Below are 21,195 nucleotides of genomic sequence, written 5' to 3'. Positions count from 1 at the left end.
ATCTGCAAATTATTTTATCATAGGGTTTTCAACCAAATAACTGTATTTCAATTTAGTTTCTGAGACGTTTCGATTTCAAATATACAATTTTGTTCAAAAAATGAGTATATGACTTTCAGATAGAGGTCACGGTCATTTATATTTGGCACAAGTACTTGGGTTACCCTAGAGTGCCTTCCAATATAATATCATCAACATCTAAGAAAAAAAAGGTAAAGAAAACTAATAATAACACGAAAACAATACGTTTCGCCATTGTTATGGCGAAGCTTAATAAATAAATAAATACATAAAGGAGAATAAGAGAATAAATACGTCAGACTGAGAAAAGGCGACAAGTAAAGTAACGTGATGGAAGAATGAAAATGGAAGAGTAACTGGGATTAGAAGAAGAAGAAGAAGAAGAAGGAGGAGGAGGAGGAGGAGGAGGAGACGAAGAAGATGACAAAAAAGAAGACGAAAAAGAAGAAGGAGGAGGGGGAGGAGGAGGAGACGAAGAAGATGACAAAAAAGAAGACGAAAAAGAAGAAGAAGAAGAAGAAGGAGGAGGAGGAGAAGAAGAAGAAGAAGAAGATGATGACGATGAAGGAGAAGAAGAAGAAGAAAGTGAGAATAAAGAAGAAGAAAAAGAGGATGATGAAGAAGAAGACGAAGGAAAAGAAGAAGAGGACGAAAATGAAGAAGATTTAGCAGAAGAAGAAAAGATCACACTCAGACAGCACGACCACTTATGCCAACCAAGTGAAGATGACACAGACAAGTGGAGGAGAAGTGAGCGAGGCGGAGAAAACTTTTGAATTAGTAGAGAGGGACGCAGGCCAAGAATGTTAATGTGTTGATACAGTTTTACAGCGTGATGCAGAAGTTGGTTGGGCAGTAGGTGACGGGGGTGAGGCAGAGGGAATGCTGATGGATGTGGAGAGTATGGTGGTGGTGACGATGATGGGGAGGAGGAGGGATGGTGATGATGATGATGATGTAGCAGAAGTTTGTTGAGGAGTAGATGAGGTGAAAGAAGCAGAGGGAAAGCAGATGGAAATGAAAATTAGGTGTTGATGATGATGATGATTGTGTTGGTGATGATAAAAGGTAAGAATTAAATCAGAGTATGACGATGATGTAAAGATGAAGAAGAAGAAGAAAGGAAGAAGAAGTTGAAGAGGAAGAAGAAGAAGGGGGAGATGAGGAAGAAGAAGAAGAAGAGGAAGAAGAAGAATCCCAGGCCCCTATGACTCATTCAGTTGAATAATATACTATGTTGTCAGCTGGAATCAAATGCTGAAGTTATCCCGAGCATGAAGGGGTTAAATACGACATTATTGACACCCTCAGGCTCCTGCCCTCACTCTCAGCTGAATATAATCATATGGCTTAAGTTGGAAATACTGGAGGTTGCTTATCATCATTATCATCCAGTCCTATACTCAGTTTCGACATTTAAGCTTGGGTGACCAGCCTCAGTCTTCCCTGAACGGCATTATATGAGAAATAAACCCTAACCATCTCTTAGATGTAAACCCTTATAGGTTCAGTCCAATTGGAGCGCCTTAACGCACTAAAATACCAGGTTTCATTATATGGTTACTACCCAGCGTAGTAAAATAATAGACTCCTGGTTAACAAACAAATATTTGACTTGTCACGTAATGTAGGGTTACCTGAAGGCAGCACTACATCGTGTGAGTGGATGATGGGCACCTGCCGCAATATAATTATATCAGTTCTTGTTAATGAGGCTAATTGCTGAACCAACAAGAGAAAATGCCGATCAGAGTCTAATACAAAGTTCTTCCGCTCCCTCTTGGCCCTGTTCACCCAGCAGAACATTAATTAGGGACCTGCACACGCCATCGACTGTTGCGGTTCTGTACTAGGGAAAGATTGGGACTTAAAAAATACTATGTGCCTTAACGACCCACGTGTAGTCGATACGCATTAATCTAAGTCTTTTTTTTTTTCTTACTGGAAGGAAATGGAACTGATAAGTAATGAGTCTGTAAAATAAAAGTGAACACAAAGGTAAGAAAATATTATGGCTTTGGTATCGTCAAAACTATACTTCTTTTACTCTAACTTGGCCCAAAATTTTCATCTCTCTATCTTGGATTATAGCAACAAATTAACACTGCCATGGTGCTAGTCATGAAGAAGTGGTGTGGGAATGGATGTAGAGCTGCAGCATTATCTTCTGAAAGACATGATGTAAGAAAGAAAAAGGCGAAAATCTGGGCCAAGTGAAGGTGAAAGATGTCGCATTCATTTACTTAACCCCAGACGATTTTATTCAGCTTTGGAGAGACTTTTCGCAAATGAGGGGGGGTTTGTACTGCTTTCTCCTGAGCTGAGTAAAATCGTCTGGTAATCGCAAGACTAAAATATGTCGTGGGGCTGAAGGGGTTAAAAGCGGCCGTCTTGTTGGCTTACGGAACGTCTTGGTAAATCTTTCTTTAATTTATATTTTATTTTATTTATTTATTTGTTTGTTTATTTTTGCACATATCCATTTAACCTCTCAGCTGCAAATACGTGAACTTTATTTTATCTGGCTGATGCCCAACGATTCTATTCAGCTTTGGGAAAACCGCTGGAGAAAAAAAAAATAGATAAATAGACAGATGGATAGATAAATACAGTAAATTTTGTCACGGTAATAATTTTGGAAAGCTAAGAACTCTGTGATTTATTCCAATAAGGCGTTTTTGTTAAGGACAGAGAAACCCACCTCAGCCAAAACAAGAGAGTAATAATTTTGAATATGTTGTAACAAGGCAAAAAAAGGAAAAGAAAAGAAAACGAAGCAAAGCACGAAGAAATTAATTTGAATCGTAAGTACAAAGGGCAAAATCTGGTCAGCATAAAAATTAAGAATAAATACCATAAGCAGCAGAATAACCATCATCATCATCATTATCATCCTCGTCACCGTCCTCCTCGTTATTATCCTCCTCCACCTCCTCTTCCTCCTCCTCCTCCTCCTCCTCATCATCATCATCATCATCATCATCATCATCAAGAACAGAACAAAAACCAACCAAAATAATGATTCCGAATCACTCGTATAACCAAAAGATATCGGATGAACCAAAAAATCACACACACACACACACACACACACACACACACACACACACACACACACACACACACACACACACACACACACACACACCGTTCTTTGTTTACATTCATGACTAACTTCGGCACATGGGTCAACTCGTCTCCTTTGGCCATCTCGGCGTCAGTCAGCGGTACGAATAACGGTGCTGGAATTTCTCTTCTTACTTTCGATATTATTGTACTGTGTTCACCTTAACTTGGCCCAGGTTTTTGTCCTTTTAAAGCTTATTTCACGTCGCTCAGTGGCGGAAAGTCAGCGCTGCGGCTCTGCATTCTTTCCGTAGCACCTCTTCGTTACTAGCATCATATTCTGGTGTTGTTCTATTGATATAGCTGATCATTTAAGATAGATGGTAGTTTTAGGCCATGTTAAAGTAAAACGAGTATAGCTGAAACTCTGCCTACTCTGACTTGGCCTAAACATGCAATCTCTCCACTTTGATACTGAGCTGTGACAATTGATGCAATTCACGAAGAAGTGTTATGGAAAAATTGTAGAGCCGTCGCATAATCGTTTTCGGCCACTAATCTACGTGAAATTAGTAGCAAAAGGACGAAGAGTTGGACCAAGATAAGGTAAAAACACACACACACACACACACACACACACACACACACACACACACACACACACACACACACATACACAACAGGTGAAAGTTGTTGGTAGCTGTATTCTTCCTTGATTTATCAGTTGTTGATTTATTTATAAATATTTTTGCCGAGTAATTTCAGGGTAAATGCTTGACTCAGAGTACGCCTATATATATATATATATATATATATATATATATATATATATATATATATTAAGATTTTATTGTTGCCATATTCAGCGGATTTTATTTTTATTTATTTATTTATTTATTTATTTATTTTTACCTAAAGTCAGACTCTTTGAATCGGGGTGGTTAGATGTAGCTACCGAAAAGCCTTCCACTACCAGGGAGATTTATTAGATGAGGGAAATCGTCTGAAGGTTGTAAATAATGTGGTGGAAAAATACGTATGTGTGCTGAATTAGTTGTGCTGTGACTCTCTCTCTGGACAATTGCGGTATATTCCAACCCTGACCTAATTACGCTAACCTTAAAACACACTTACTAGATAATTATTTCCTCTGTTTACCTGTTCAAAAAAATAAAAATAAAAATAAAGACGCCAGGTGGATGAACTTTGGACAAAATTTCAACCTACTAAACCCTTTCACAACCATGACAAGTTTTTCTATGATTTTTTTGGCTTTTTTTTCCATCTGTAAACTTTTTTTTTTTTTTTTTTTTTCAGCTGAGACGATTTTTTGAACTGGAGGGATGACATAAAATTTTTGAGCCCCTGTTTTGTTTTTTTGGTAGAGTGCAAGCGTTTAATACAGGGTGGTACAGAGATAGCGCTGTAGTGGATTTTCGGTGCCTTACGTTGGCATGGAACTGCTTATTTTCCTGTTGTGGGCGTGGGTGTGGCAGTGGGAGCAGGAAATGCATAAATGATGCAGCATGGACACCTTCCTTTCTCGTATATTTCTTCACCCATATCTCCATCTCAGTACCTCTCCACCCCATATCTCCATCTCGTCATCTCTCCACCGCAAATCTCCCTCTCAGTATCTCTCCACCCCATCCCTCCATCTTATCTTGGTCTTCCTCTCGTCCTCATCAAATTCAAAGTCATAAAATTCTCCAACACATATCTTGGCCAGGTGGATGGACATTAGGGTTAAAAGTTGCTGCTACACAACACTTTTACGTGACCAGCCCGGCATCAGCTGCAGTGGCGCTTATTAGGCTGTGAAGGATGTGTGAGGCCTGTTGTGTTTGTTTACTGGTCTGGACACCTCAATTACCACTTAATTACGAAGATTACTGTGTTTTGTCACCTTTCCGCCTTGGTAACTTTCTAGGCTTTATGTTTTATTCTTATTTATCTTTCTAAAACCCAAGCCACCCTACGTACAACAGATGACGCCACGTTCTTCTCATGTGACCTTTTGGGCGCTAATACCCACTGGCCATACTGATCATACGTCAGAGGGTCGTGTGTGAGTTAATACATGTAAAGCAATTCCAATCCCCAAATTATTCCTTGACCAGTCTGTTTTCGATCCCACGTTGATTTGGACAGCAGCCCATTTCTTTACCACTTGGCCGACACCTCCCCAACTAGATTCCGTACAGTTTCCATTAATACATTTCATCAAAGGCCTTAACTTAAATATAGTTCTGGTACAATATATGGGCAACGCTTTTACTCACGTTAATAGATCCCTCGTCATGAAGAGGAGAGAGAGAGAGAGAGAGAGAGAGAGAGAGAGAGAGAGAGAGAGAGAGAGAGAGAATAAATATACAAACAATTTTTTTCTGCACCACATTAGTGCCTCATTACCTGCACAAAAGTACAGGAAGTGGAGGAAAATTTCTTTTATGGTGGCGGGGTGAAGGGGAGACATGACAGGGGGTTGTTATAGTGTAGCCGTGCCCGTCACCACCACCCTCACACACACACACACACACACACACACACACACACACACACACACACACACACACACACACACACACACACACACACACACACACACACACACACACACACACACACACACACACACACACACACACACACACACACACACACACACACACACACACACACACACACACACACACACACACACACACACACACACACACACACACACACACACACACACACACACACACACACACACACACACACACACACACACACACACACACACACACACACACACACACACACACACACACACACACACACACACACACACACACACACACACACACACACACACACACACACACACACACACACACACACACACACACACACACACACACACACACACACACACACACACACACACACACACACACACACACACACACACACACACACACACACACACACACACACACACACACACACACACACACACACACACACACACACACACACACACACACACACACACACACACACACACACACACACACACACACACACACACACACACACACACACACACACACACACACACACACACACACACACACACACACACACACACACACACACACACACACACACACACACACACACACACACACACACACACACACACACACACACACACACACACACACACACACACACACACACACACACACACATTCACCCGTCGCCGCCACGTAAATTCACGACCAAAACTTCCTTTACACTTTTTCAGGACTGCATCATAAACCACTGAGATCTTGCTAAACGAAATCAGTAATATTCAAACGAATCAGGAGGGTTCGAATCTCACTCCATAATTTCCGAATCACAAACGTACAAAATTTTTACTACAGGTCTTTCACCATAACCTCGCTGAGAGTTTTCGTCCCTTTTCAGCTTATTTCACGTAGCTCAGTGGCAGAACAAGACAGTGACCATACGTTCTTACCACAGCACTTATTCGTGACTAGCATCTTATTCTAGTGTTACTCTCCTAGTAGAACTCAGTAGTGACGTTGGAGAAATGGCAGGTTTGGGCCAAGTTTGTGTTAAAATGTTATAGCCGCTTCTGCACACATCCACGCTATATCCAGGCAGCAAGTTTCCGCTCTGTATTCTATTTTTGCGCTACTTGATTTTTCCAGGTTGCTCACTTATTTTTCTTACTCTGACCTGACCTAACCTAACCTAACAGACTAACAGGCTAAGCTGGTACTAAGAAATCACACTTAACCTAACCTACACTTTCCCTGGATAAGAAAAAGTGCTAAAAACGGTACACAGGACGGAAATCAAAGTCCGGGCGCCATCTCTCCCTCGGTACAATCCCATACCAGGTTACGGCGGTGGTTCTGGCGTAACCTGTGGGCCTATTCTACCTCGTTATGTCATTAGGTGAGTTACGTTCCGGGTTTTACCATGTTCCCAGTTAAGTAGCATATTTTTTTACTTCCCTACACGATGTCAGCCTTGTTCGTCTCTTCCCTGTGCTGTAGTACATTCGCTAGGAGCTCTCTGTCTCCAAACCTCATTGAAATGGGGAAATACAGAAGATAACAAAACATCCTTTCCATACATACCTCAGGTTATCTTTACTTAGCGTCGCTTAAGTTATGCCTTTAGAGATACCTAAGACATTTATGTATACTCTTTTCACTCCAACTTGGCCCAGATGTTTGTCATTTTGTGGCTTATTTTACGTAGGTCAGTGGCAGAAACACACACACACACACACACACACACACACACACACACACACACACACACACACACACACACACACACACACACACACACACACACACACACACACACACACACGCGCGCATGTCTGGAAAACCTCACGCAATCTGTATACGTTTCACAAGCAGGATGGTATGGTTTGCATGCATGTGGGTTTTTAACTGTAGTGGTCTGGCTGTCAGTGCACCGAGGCCCGACCACACCATTAATATTAAGACAACACAACATAACACAACACAACACAACACAACACAACACAACACCCAGTACTACCACCCTCTGTCTTACTCCAGCCGGATGTTAAGACCAGCGGCCGGGTTCACTGACAAACTTAAGATCATTTCATAGTCGTAGCTACGGTTTATTTTTGCGGGAATGAGAGGGAGAGTGTAGAGTTTTTCCATATTATCTGCTCTTCCACAGAAACAAATCTTAGGTTGATATTCTCGCAATTTCTGGAGCTTTTCCAGATCCTACTTCCAGTTTATCTTCAGTATGACCCCCTCATAATTTTTCTTCCATGTTATTTCTGTCTTTGTAATACTAGCATGGATTACGAAAGCAGCATACGAGAGAATATTAATGCGTCGTATGGAGGTATGGAGGAATAAACTCGATGGGAGGAGGTGCGAGGGAGCCTTCTTAAACAGTCACAATATGGGCCTTAGTTACGAGAAGAAATTTTATCCCAGGTTGATCTGCTTTCTGCCGAGGGAAGAAGGACTGCAGAATACAAGATCTCCTCCCCGCGTCTCTAGTTCCTCCTACAGAAGGAAATCCTTGTTGCTACGTGGAATCGATCGTAAATCTGTTTATGAATCCACACAGTAGTCGTATTTATAAAGGATCTTGACCAGTTTTTACGATAAACATGCCTTCGTTGCAGTTGGCCCCTGCAGTGAAATGACTTAAGTTTTTTTCTTGCTGCCGCTGAATGATTTTATCTAGCTTACAGTAGCCTTGAACTAGGGGGTTAGATCTAGCTTTCACTGACCCTCCCCCTACCACCACCACTACGAAAAGCCTCCCCTTAGTAGCATACAGTCGTCTGGCAGGTGGTAAGTGGTGGCGACCATCATCCATTCACATGACTTACGAGTACAGCCACCTACTTTGTGTCCGCCACCTTTATTATTTTCTTCCTTCTCTCATCTCTCATCACTTTTATTGCCTTTCTTTCCGATTCACTCGACTCTGAGTAACAAGCCAAATTGTTTCCTGTACCCCACTAACCCATTTACAACCAAATAACGGGGTGATGTTACCTTACTGTGGTGCCCTTGTTAACTGGGCGGACAGACGCAAATGCGGTGTCCATCCAGGAACCTAAACTCCACACTCTTCTCCGCGCCTCGCTGTGGTGAGGCATTACAGTATTTGCCGCAAGGGAACATCGATTCACTGCACGGGACGGCCCTTGAGGAACGATTACTTTCATGCGGCTGATGAGTCTGCTTCGCCATTAAAACAGGGGTTGCGCAACAAGAACAACCGTCTTCTGGAGCTAACCTGACTAAAACAATAGAGCGCGTCATCTGAGTCCAGGGGTTGATGTCAGCTGTCCCCTTGATTGTTTGTATTGTTTCACTTGTAATGTTCACTTAAGTGTGGCTGTGAAGTGTGTGAACGAGCAATAGGTATATATATACAAATTGGCCTGAAGAAAGATTTGAATACGAGCCCAGGACTTTAAAACAACAGCTGACGCTCACAGTTGGGAGAGAGAGAGAGAGAGAGAGAGAGAGAGAGAGAGAGAGTGGTGCTAGTTTAGGGCGGCGTCTGGTGTGTAAATTATGTGATAAGGAGAGGTTTATGCAGACTTGTGGCTCTGCATGAGACCGCTTGTACTGTACATTAACGTCCTCAAATAACGCCGTGTGCAGCCTGTTACACACCACACGAGTACCTGATGGCCTATACCGTAACATCATTAAGAAAAGTGCGCGGTGTCAATTTAAAACATTCACAAAGAGTGTTTTAAGGCGATGGCTATAAGCCCGGATAGCTCAGTCGGTAGAGCGTTAGGCTTTTAACCTAACGGTCCAGGGTTCGAGTCCCTGTTCGGGCGTATCTTTTTTGTAGCAACCCAAGGGTCATTAGTAGACGTCAAAAGGGCATCCGGTGATAAAATGCTACACGCTCCAAACTTCAGTCCTTTACGTAGAGGCAACGCCTTATCCCTTATCGATAAAAGGAGGCACAGCGTACAACTAAAAAATAATAATAATAATAAATAAATGAATAAATGAAATAAAGCCAGCTGGGCTTATGTAATGGTCCATCGTAAAGAAAAATGCAAGTACTGGTAATTGTCACTGAAGTTGTTTTTTAAGACAGTACAAGTGATGGATGTCGTGTATGAATCGACCACAAAGGAAATCAGAATACAGCACTCTGAGAGCTCATCCCTTTGCCACCGCCTTATCAGACAACTCAGATCAATACCAAAATTTAATCGTTCCCTGGCCATGACGCACATATCCACAAAACGTCATTGAAATCCACCAGTAACTTTTTGGAATATCATGTGAACAAACAAATGAGACAAAAAGGGGTGAATACACAACCTCCTGTTCCGCTGTAGGAGGTTACCAGAAGTTGCTGGGCTGTATCCATTACGTAATAGGCTGAGGATTAGTTTGGGGTGGGGAGAGGAATAGGGGACTGCAATACGACAGTTAGTAGGATATGGGGGTTGCAACACGACATTTAGTAGAATAGGGGGGTTGCAAAAAAAAGTTAGTAGAATAGGGGTGCTGCAACAAGACAGTTAGTAGAATAGGGGGTTTGCAACAAGACAGTTAATAGAACAGGGGTGCTGCAACAAGACAGTAGAATAGGGGGGTTGCAACAAGACAGTAGAATAGGGGGGTTGCAGCAAGACAGTAGAAGAGGGGTGCTGCAACAAGACAGTAGAATAGGGGGGTTGCATCACGATAGTTAGTAAAATAGGGAGCTGCAACAAAATAAGGTCCTCCCCCCGTCCCCTTCCTCTTCCAAGTTACTGAGTCAGAGAACATAAAAATACAGAGAGGCGGGTTTACTTCACATCCGGTGGTTTAAGACACAGGATCTTGATTGCGAATATTCGTCTTGATGCGTGTGAATTGCATCTTTAAGAAATTTCGACGCGGTTTTATCTATATCATCCTCCTTCCTTAATTAAGCCCCTGAGTAGTTACAAAAAATAAGCGTATTAATCCATCATATCTTAAAGCACAGGCAAGTGTATGAGATTTCAGAAAGTTAGGGAATAGATTGTAAAGGCTGGTTCAGTTCATAGTACTGTAATTCATGAAAGAAGAGGCAAGCGCGTTAGAAATGCAGACTAATAATAAAACCTTCACATAAACAATTCAACGCACACTCTGTCTTCCACTGTGGCTCAGGCCCTATATGTTTTTTGACTGAAATGCCCTAGATATGAAGAACAGAAAAGAAAGAAAGAATGAAATATAGACAGATAGATAGATAGATAGATAGATAGATTCAAAGCGCATAGAACTGAAGAGTGTAAGTCTTAAGTGTTCTGATATCTTTGGTAACTGGTTTTATTTTTGCATTGCAAAATTAAAACATCTGGTACAATGGCATTTTTTATTTGAGAGTAATAATGCACAATCCCATGCAAAATTTCGTTCCTCTTCTTGCCCTCCATTGACCCACAAAATCAAATTGGTTTATATAAAGCTGCACGTTGTCGCTATAGTCAGACATGTTGACGGACCGTGCTTATACTCTCCTTTGTCAAGGAGGCAGGACTTCTTAAAGATATTTAGAATTTCTCCTTTTTTTATTGGCTTATCCTCTATTTTTTGTTTTTTGCTTTTTACTTCTTTGTTATACGGCGGCATATGACCCTGGCAGTTGCGCCGCCATGATTATTATGGGAAAAAAAACAAAAAAAAAAGACCGTGCTTATCCCGCGGCCAGCTGATTGTTCATTCCTGTTCAGTCAGGACACATGCTTCACAGATTATCGTTAAAATAATAATAATAATAATAATAATAATAATAATAATAATATCATCATCATCACCACCACCATCATCATCATCTCATCCTATGTTGTCCCATGATAAGCGTAGGAGCCCGGGACTGGGCAAGTTGGTTCTATGACATTTAAGATGAGAGTGACCAGCCTCACTCATCCCTGAGTGGCATTACGCTAGCAATAAACCCCAACCACCCTTGGATATAAACCTTCACTGGCTCAATCCGATTGCAGCGCCTTAATTACCCGCAAAACCACCAGGCGCCATAATTTGGTCATAGTTACCACCGAGCGTAGTAAATGGTTTCCTGGTGTACAGGAAATCATTTGGCGTGTCAGGCAGTGTAGAGTCACCCGTAGGCAGAAGGAAGAGGAAAGAATGAAAGAAAGAAAGACAAAATAATAATAACTAATAAAAACTATAACTCAGGGCCCATCCTCACCTCGGCACACCCAGTTTTCCTGATACACCCATCAGACCCCCAGTTCCCTGCACAACCCATCGCCTCTGCCACCATACCGCAATTACTGACATCCGCTGGTTTAGTTCAGTATTCTCGTCGGTTAAGGAAGTTCCCTAGCACCTTCTTCTAAGCTGTTTATTTTATTATTTACACCTTACTGTCCTATTCTTTTACACAGATCCTTCAAACCACAGTAATCTGCATAAATAACGTACAAAAGGATATTAACCACCCATAACCAAAAACAAATCGCTAAGGAAGAGGTGCTAGGGAACCCCAGTACCCGACGAGAATATAGGCTTTGGATACCAGGGCTCGTATTCCTGTCAGGTAAAGCTCCCTGACACCTTTTCCTTAGAGATTTAATTTTGCATATGACTAGATAATATCCTTTTGTACGTTTTTTATTCAGAGTATGGCGATGTTGCTAGAGTTATAAAGCACGGAAAAGGACAATAAGGTGTTGTAAGCAAAATAAATCGCTTAGCAGAAGGTGTTAGGGACTCCTTACCCATCGAGTCTGTGCTCCGGTAGACTGTAATTACACTCAGAAACCACTGTGCTCCTTTTATTCTAACTTAGCCCAAAATCGCCATCTCTGCATATTGAGTACCCGGATATAACAACAGATTAATACTAGAATATGATGCTGGTCATGATGAAGTGCTACGGAAAGCTTGTAGAGCAGTAGCATTGTCTCTGCCGCTGAGCCACGAGAAATAAACTGCAAAAGGACGAATATCTGGGACAAGTTTGGGTAAAAAGAATAAACAACTACTACTACTGCTATCACTACTACTACTACTACATGAAAATGACGGAGGAATGATGCGCTAGGAGAAAAATTATGCTAATGTTCTTTATTACTGAAAAGAATCAATGTTAACAATATTTTAGCACTGCACATGAAACGACTATGGAGGCAGAAAGACAGACAGATGATTAATATAAAGATCTGTAATTTCTGTCAAAAGATGAGTAGAGAGACTTTCGCAGGACAGTAAATAAAGATTCTGTGTAGGAATATAGATTTTTTTTGTCCTATAGTAAGTAAGGATCCTATGCTAATGCAGAACTGTATATGATATTTCTGCTTAAAGACCTGTTGAGAGATATCAACAGGACAAAAACAGTAATGCTGGAGAGAGAGAGAGAGAGAGAGAGAGAGAGAGAGAGAGAGAGAGAGAGAGAGAGAGAGAGAGAGAGAGAGAGAGAGAGAGAGAGAGAGAGAGAGAGAGAGAGAGAGAGAGAGAGAGAGAGAGAGAGAGAGATCCTAAACAAATGGCAGCGTTATTTAAAAAAAATCAAATACCGTTCATCAAGCAAGGCTGTATCAGTAAATCTGTGCAAGCCAATCAAGCAAGGGCAAACAAGTCCTATTGACCAACAAACACGCACCGCCGCCGCTGCTTCATCACGTGTTGGCTTACGGTTCTGTGGCCAGTGACGTAACGGGGTGCCACCAGTTACGGCAAGAACGTCCACTTTTAACGTTTCTAATGTGCCTTATCAACGCCACGTAAATTACACGAAGAGTGTGGCGTTCTTTCTAACGTAGTTAATTTTTTGTCATGTGGTCTGTCAGCGCTACATAAAATTACGGACAGAACGTAACGTCAACTTCAACATGTCATTTATTTATTTATTTATTTTTTGAGGGGGGGGGGCTTGTTCAATCAGCGCTACATCAATTACAGACAACGTATCGTCGACTCTAACGAATCTAAATTTTTCTCATATGATCCATCACCGCAACATAAAGTTACTGAAAATAATGTTGAGTCGTAACAAGTCAATTTTGTACATTTGTCAACGCAGCATAAAAATTTCAGTAAGAATGGACAGTCTTTTATTTTTAGTTTTCTCCTTTTTAATTTTGCGTTTTGTTCGATCTGTCAGTGTTACATGCAGTAAGAGTTAGATGAGTTAGTATTTTCATTTTCAGTAGCAAATTATAGCTCTTAAAGTTGAAATTACTGACTTTGACGCTTCTTTGTGTGTGTGTGTGTGTGTGTGTGTGTGTGTGTGTGTGTGTGTGTGTGTGTGTGTGTGTGAAATTTGTTCCGCCAGTGTATAGCAGCAGAAAGGCAGATTCAGCCTGCAGTCGTCCGGGCTTACATGCAGATGGGTCTTGAGTCACGACAGTAACAATAAGGGTTACATAGACATTAAATTACTTTGCATTATGTCTTAGTGTTTCCCTTTAACTCATGGACAACGAGAGCTTTCCCTGTGACGAATGAATTTGTCTGCAGTGAGCCAGAATACTACCTTCCGTTTGCGGGTTACAGTGTGCCTATGAAGGACGATGATGACAGTGTTGTGTAATAGTGAAGGAAGGTATTTACTGTATAGTTGCATTCACTTGTAACCCTTTCCACAGAGAACAAACGGTACCCATTGCACCTTAATTGGCTTAAAACTTTCATCTTTCTATCTTGAATACTTGTCTGTAACAAGAATTAGCACAAGAATATAATGCTGATCAAGAAGTGCTATATGTGTAGAGCCACAGTACTGCCATTGTCTGCCACTGAGCTACGTGAAATAAGCTGTAGAAGAGTAAATATCTGGGCCAAGTGACGGTAAGGCGTCTAATGTACAGCACTGTAATGTATGTATTGTGAAGAGGATTGGAGGAAGACCATATAGCAGGTGTGACACGCTTGCAAATGTAATTATTTTAGGTGCTGGAACATATCTTGGTGTGGGATTCTCCGTCAGTCACTCCGTAAGGATTTTCGGACGCAAAGTGGTCCCTCCCATAGACTTTGGTGATACCCCACATTACGGCCTATCTAAGCTGAGGCTAAATTTGGTAGAGACAATAGATAGGGTAGTGGGAAGAGTATCAGTGAGTGGGTCTGAAGGTCATAGGAGACGTGGTAGGCTAAAGAAGATGGATAGACTGGGGTAAATGGGTGTGAGAAAGCGAAACATGGAATTTGAGGAAGCTAAGGAGTTGACAAGGGATTAAAGTAACTGGACGAAGTTATTATGGAGACACGCATGACAAAGGCTTCACCTCTTTTTACCTGCAAGACAAAACCAGGTCAGTGAGAACAGCGTGAGGTCACTATATTGTTGGAGGAAACTTTGAAATAAACCTTCATTGCACCCAAACTATTAATACTACAACACTTACTGTTCACAGGGTATACTCTCACTGACCCACCACCTCGCACACACTTCACAATGCCAGTTATTCCCTCATATTTCTTTGTCCTTTACGCCCATTTCCTTAACCCCCTGACACTTTCATTCTTGGAGGGTGTTTTATCGTCAGCTTCACAGCAATAAGAGCACTAATCCTACATTACCTGTTTTCACATATTTTACTCTGCTGCCCCAGTCCCACCGCCCACCAACGTTCCAGCTCAAACCATCCATTCATTTGTTCCCCTTACTCATTTCCTTACGTCCCCCCCCCCCCCGCTCTCTCTCTCTCTTTTGGCTGTTTCATGGCGTGACTCAGAGCACGTCGTCGTCGAACGCTCATATTTAAACCAAGTATAGTAATCAACAGAATGACTCCCTTAGAAGTGTTTGTTAAGTGCGTAATTTTGACAGCATCGTCTTATCATGAACGCAAATCACATGACATATTTATTGGCTTATTTGTGTTATTATTGACTTTTTTTGGGGGGGGAGAAGGCATCAAAAGGTTAATGAAAGCTGTCTGTAACTCCTCCAGCGCGAAAGGTCTCTCCAGATTTGAACATAATCGTCTTGTCATGGAAACAGTAAAGTAAAACACATCATAGTGAAGGAGTTTTGAGGTTAATTCAGTTTACTTAAGCCACGTGTATGATTATGAGATTATGAGTATATGAATTTCCTCTAATTATGACCTTTGTAATTAGTGTACAGTACATGTAGGCAGCCAGGTTTATTTCTCGTGTAATTAATTCTCGGCCCCTTCCATTAGACTGGGTATTATTATTTTTTTATTGTCTTCTCGCTACGATTTATTCAACTTTTGAGAGAACCATTGCAGTAAAGTATACAGTTAATGCAGGCTGTCCCTAACCCCGACCAGTATTGAATATGTCTAAGTTGATTGATTCAGATTGGCGGTGACAGAAATAAATTAAACGAATGATCGTAATGAAGGTGTTAACTCGGAACAAGCGACCATCGACCCTCCTGAGTGGGGGTAACGGTACTGACAGCATCCGACTTCTATGTTACGGCCATTTCCTGAGTCATTGGCGAAGTGGACAAGCAGCTAATGAGATCGAGTTAGTTCCTGTGTATTCATCTGTGTTAACAAAATATCTCGTGAATGCGTGATCCGGTTTCTGTCAAAATTGTCTCGTATATTGTGTGAATCTGAAAAAGAAAAAAAGAAAAAAAAAGTGTTTCCCTTTGACGTAGCTGTATCCAAGGTCAAGGTCACGAGCCAAGGTCAAAGTTCGAGTGCGGTGTGCCTGTGTTGTGTAGGTACGGTTGATGTAGACTTCCCATTAGTGCAATAGTCGTAACGAATGATACACCTATGCTTCATGTACGCTTATAAATACAAGTGTAAGTCAGTGATTGTACAAACACGTACTGTATAACACCTGAGTTTCTAAACAGCCATGGTAATAAAAGAATAATGATTAGCCTACCTTCCCAGACGCGCCAGTTTGATTACTTCGCCAAGACAATAACCACTTCTGTATTGTACCCATTCACCGTATTCATATCTCATATCTTAATTTTCATATCGGGATGTATTTGATTTCCTGTTACACGATTTAATATTACCAAATTACTAGTTCTCTTTTACTGGGTATGTATTTTCTTTATATATAAGTGTTGGGAATTTCAGATAAACCGACATTTGTGACTGTCTAGTCTAGATTGTATTTCTTGTGCTGATGTTCAGAATATGGGAAAATACACATACAGATCACGTATTGTAAAGGGTACCACGACAAAAACCACTTCCAATAAACAGAAAACACGAAAACAGCACTACTCACAGTCCGCAGCACCAGTACTATTCTTTCAATATCTCACTTCTCACCTCTAAAGATCCACATCGTGCCGCACGACAGTAAGCTGGTGTGGGATCAGGTGTGTGAGTGGAGGGAGTAGCGATGCAGGTCGTGCTTCCGTGGCGTCTCAGCGAGAGTGACGCTCGGGGCTGAGGGAACCGCTGCTCATACACCCCAGGACCCACTCACACAAGCCACGCCTCCACCTACTGCCCCAACACACTGCCTTACGCTGAAGTCAACTGACTTTCTATATTCATGAAACATTAAGAACAGCCTTGTAATTCTTGAGAAATTAGGAACATCATCATCATCATCATCATCCAGTCTTACGTTGCCCCATGAGGAGCGTAGGAGCCCGGAGCTAGGCAAGTTGGTCTTGACATTTAAGATGAGAGTGACCAGCCTCACTCATCCCTGAGTGGCATTACGTAAGCAGTGAACCCCAACTACCCCTTGGATATAAACCTTCACCGGCTCAGTCCGATTGGAGCCCTGTAATTGCCCACTAAACCACCAGGCGCCAAAATTTGGTTATATGGTTATCACCCAGCGTAGTAAATGGTTTCCTTCTGTACAGGAAGCTATTTGGCCTGTCACTCAGTATACAGTAGAGTCACCCACAGGCAGAAGGAAGAGGAACGAATGAAGGAAAGGAAGACAGAAGCGCCACAAATTCTTCAAAAAATAGGAATACTGAAGTGCATGGCATCACAAATGCCACTTACGACAAAGAAACTGATGTTCTTCTGCTCAGTGGATGGCTTGTTCTCTGCAGAGGGTTTATAATTAATGTAATCCTTACTTGATTTAAAGATTCCAAACTTGGTGTAGGCAAAGTTTTGACTAGTAAGGCAGGACTGTTATTACTTCCTTGATTTACCATGTGTATTTACCTGTCAAGGAGTCTACACTGTATCCACTGGAATACAAGAAAACTAATGGGAATAATTCATCACGTTGGAAATTTGTGTTATGTTCATTCTGACCCACGAATAAAATGATTTAAGTTTGATGGTAGTACAGCAAAGGACAGTGTAACAGCGGGGTGTCTTGGCCGTGGGGTTCGTTGTTGTAGTAGTTGTTGCTGTTGTTATTATTGTTATTTCCTCATAATCATCTTGACGTGAAACCAGTAGATAGCAGGAAACTGACTACTTCAGCCTTGCGCTCCCATAGGCCTTTCCTCGAGCTTATGGTGCTGGATTTTGGTCTGTGTTGTGAAAGTGAGGTGCGTGAGGTGACTATGAGTACTGTGATTTGAGGGACTGGATTGTAGCGGGGGAGGAGTGGGTGGTTCGTCACTGAGTAGGGACAGGAGGGCTTGGGGACCTTTTCGTGCAAGCCATTCACCACAGCTCCATATGTAGACTGAACAGCCACCTTCCCTTCAGTGTGGTGTTTCGTGAATATTGCCTGGCGCTGAAGTGGCCAAAGATGACAAGTGCGGTGTGTGTGTGTGTGTGTGTGTGTGTGTGTGTGTGTGTGTGTGTGTGTGTGTGTGTACTCTCGGTCATCCCCTTCCCCTCCATCTCCACCTCACTTCCGGAATATCAAGAGTACCACATCATCTATATTGACCCCTTCAGCTCGACAACATATTTTATTCTTGCTATGTCAGACTATTCTTTTTAGCTTCAGGTAGTCTTTTCAATTGATAGATAGATAGACAGATAGGTAGATAGATAGAGAGATACATAGACAGATAGATAGATAGAATGGGTCATCGTGGTCAAAGGGTTAAGTTCGTGACAAGCCTCATCTATCAAAGTCTGTAGAAAAATTTGTATAGAAATATAGTGATGGGGATGAGGAATGTAGGAAATGTTCTTGTTCTGTCTTCTATAATTCAGTGTTCTATCAAGAGTATTAAAATTGGTTCTATGACTATTTTTGGTGAACATCTGGTAAAGTGTACTCTGTGTTGTACAGTGTGTTTCCTTTTAATAATGGATGTACAGTGCAGTGAAACCCATTTTAGACAGGACACACATACACACACACACACACACACACACACACACACACACACACACACACACACACACACACACACACACACACACACACACACACGATAATGTACGGTGCAGAGTGAAACCTATTGCAAACATGATACAGAAACACACACACACACACACACACACACACACACACACACACACACACACAGGTGATAATGAGTAACCATGGAGACGACAATGGCGGGTGCGTGGCAGTGTTGACACGCCCTCATTTACGAGAGAGAGAGAGAGAGAGAGAGAGAGAGAGAGAGAGAGAGAGAGAGAGAGAGAGAGAGAGAGAAGGAAGGAATAATGAAGAAGCCGTAATACTGGTTTGGCTATATGGCACTGTGGGAGCAGATGGAAAGTAGAGGGCAGAAGAGACACGGAAATAGCAAGAGGAGAGGTAGGACGGAAGAGCAGAAGAGGACAGTAAGGAGAGAAAAGCTGGAGAAAAAAATGCCCTTTTTAGTCGACTCTTGCGACAAGCACGGATACTGAGGAAATATTCCCACCCCCCCCCGCCCCAGGGAAAAGAGAGAGAGCGAGAGAGAGAGAGAGCATCACTTATCTCAGCGGGATGCCACCTGCCTCACAAATACAGTACTCACACACACACGTTTTGCAATGTGCCGTAATGATTACCACTCGACTATACCCTTTTTACGCTAACCAGGACTAAAATTGTCATCTCTCCATCTTCAGTACTGAGCTGTAACAAGAAATTTATGCTGAAATATGCTTGTCGTGAAGCAGTGGTGTGGATGGGATGTAGAGCTATAGTATTGCCTCGTTCTGCCATTGAGTTACATGAAATAAGCTCCAAAAGGGCAAATATATGCATAAGTTGAGAGAAGTAAACTAGGACAACATGCAATTTACATTACACTACTGAATTCCCTGTGATGTCTACCTGTGCGTCTACCTGTCCGCACAAGCTGGACTCGATCACACCCAGGGACGAACATTTAAGAGGGTGTAGTAATATGTCCATTCATGTGTTCCTACATTTTAGCACGCTGTTGAGGTTCCTTCGGTTTGAGGAAAACACAAGCTCTCTCACTCACAAATTTCCACATGCATATATTAACAGAATAAAAGTATCACAAAAGAAAATATGAACGAGTAATTCGCAAAGAAAATGGTGTTTGAAAGTCTTCTGAGCCGACGACAATACGACTAATCACCTTAACTCCTTGAATCCAGTGACTTTTGTATATTACTGTAAGCGATTTAATTCAACTTTGGAAAGACCTCTAGACACGAAAGAGTTAATTATGTCAGTATATAACTCCTTTAGTTCCACAAGTCTCTCCACAGCTAAATAAAATCATCTTCTGGTAATAATAATAATTGAATATAAAACGAGTCATAGGAGTGAAGAGGCCAAGTGCATCAAATGACACACCGCACCTGCTGCACAGAACAGTTTTCCATTTTTAAAGGGGTGCATTTGAGCCAGAGGAAGTGTTGGGGGAACAAGGATGCGTGAAATTACAATGGCTGACATTCCGCCAGGTTGCTGTGTGTGTTGGGGGGGGGGGGCTTACGATTATTCAGATGTGTGTGTTTATGTGTGTGTGTAGCATACGAATATTTAAATGTGTGTGTGTGTGTGTGTGTGTGTGTGTGTGTGTGTGTGTGTGTGTGTGTGTGTTTGAACTGTACCTCAAAATAACAAGGGCAAAGAGACTGAACAGAGATGCCGCCAGATATTGTGCATCATGGATATCCGCTATCGGGTGAACGTGGCCGACGAATACATAGCGGAAAAATCGAACCATCTGAAACACACTACTAGAGTCTGGGTTTTCATTGTGTTTCGTCATCTGTAAATTTTCTTCGGACGAACTGGAAAAAAGGTTGTTTCTTTGGCTCCACACAAAGTCTTTCCAAACAACGCGCACATTTTTTCTCACCCGCTTTATTTGGTTGTCTCTGAGCGTGCTGGCCAAAGTAGTAAAGCAAACAAGGCTAGGTTGTATGCTCTCTCTCTCTCTCTCTCTCTCTCTCTCTCTCTCTCTCTCTCTCTCTCTCTCTCTCGTGTCAAAAGCCTTAGTACCAAAAGGAGTGGTCGCAAATAAATCGCCTTCACTTCGATCTGTCCTTTGCCATTTCGCTGCTCACCCTCCAACTCACACATCCCTCTCTCTCATATATCTCTCCATTGCATCCCTCCATCTCATCCTTGGTCTCCCCCTCTAACTTGGCCTAAACCTGCCATCTATCTGTCTTCATTGCCGAGTTGCAACAAGAGACCAGCATAATAATATAATGCTAGTCACGAAGAAGTGCAGTGGAAAGGATGTGGAGCCGCAGTATTGTCTATTTCTATCACTGGACTACGTGAAATAAAC

General features: G+C 42.0%; 1 non-coding gene across 1 annotated transcript; it reads left to right on the top strand.

Moving 5' to 3' along the window:
- The first annotated feature begins 9,387 nt into the window (after positions 1-9,387).
- Positions 9,388-9,460, top strand: TRNAK-UUU (transfer RNA lysine (anticodon UUU)). Its single transcript has one exon. It is a non-coding gene; the product is annotated as a tRNA-Lys (tRNA).
- Positions 9,461-21,195: the final 11,735 nt, after the last annotated feature.

Source organism: Coenobita brevimanus, chromosome 59 (assembly GCF_032717465.1).
Source record: "Coenobita brevimanus isolate Jiangsu-jjx chromosome 59, ASM3271746v2, whole genome shotgun sequence".
In the NCBI taxonomy this organism is placed as follows: Eukaryota; Metazoa; Arthropoda; class Malacostraca; order Decapoda; family Coenobitidae; genus Coenobita; species Coenobita brevimanus.
Note: the sequence above shows the minus strand (reverse complement) of the source record. Positions and strands in the feature narration are given on the sequence as shown.